This window comes from Durio zibethinus, unplaced genomic scaffold, assembly GCF_047325235.1.
Source record: "Durio zibethinus cultivar Kanyao isolate XHJ-2024 unplaced genomic scaffold, ASM4732523v1 HiC_scaffold_2, whole genome shotgun sequence".
Lineage (NCBI taxonomy): Eukaryota > Viridiplantae > Streptophyta > Magnoliopsida > Malvales > Malvaceae > Durio > Durio zibethinus.
Genome location: NW_028323043.1, coordinates 3,053,219 through 3,054,122, shown reverse-complemented (window position 1 = coordinate 3,054,122; position 904 = coordinate 3,053,219).

Genomic DNA, 904 nt, shown 5'->3' with positions numbered 1-904 from the left:
CAAGATCAAACCAAATTATAGAACAAGATTTGATAAGTAATAGTCAACAAATTGGAATTCATTTAGCAACAGATTTTTTTCTTCCATTTGAATTCATTTCACTAATTCTTTTAGTTGCTTTGATAGGTGCAATTGCTGTGGCTCGTCAGTAATAAATCTTTCTAACTAGGAATAGCAAGCAATCCAAATTAAACTTTTTTCTGTCTTATCGCATCTATTTTCCTTGAATTCTTGTTCGTGTATAAAATATAAAATAGAAATTCGTTTATTCGAGATATTTCCAATATATTCTTTTTGTTATATTCTATTCTAGTCAATCAAATCCGTTGAATTATTGTTCATATTAAAATGAATCGAAATTGATAAGGAGTTGGTCAATGATGCTCGAACATATACTTGTTTTGAGTGCCTATTTATTTTCTATCGGTATTTATGGATTGATCACGAGTCGAAATATGGTTCGGGCCCTTATGTGTCTTGAACTTATACTGAATGCGGTTAATATAAATTTTGTAACATTTTCTGATTTTTTTGATAGTCGGCAATTAAAAGGAAATATTTTATCAATTTTTGTTATAGCTATTGCAGCCGCTGAAGCAGCTATTGGATCAGCTATTGTTTCCTCAATTTATCGTAACAGAAAATCAACGCGTATCAATCAATCAACTTTGTTGAATAAGTAATATTAATAATATTAAATTATAAGATTCACCAATTTGAATTAGCATGTCCAATATGTTGGAATCTACATCATGTTTTCGAAAACGTAAGAAATCAAAGTATCTTGGTCCTTTCTTATGAGTTGATCCCGAAGGAAATTGATTAGAAAATTTCTGGTAAATCGTTGATTCATCTGGTGTTTAACTATAATGATTCATTTACAAGTTTACTAGATTGAAATTTT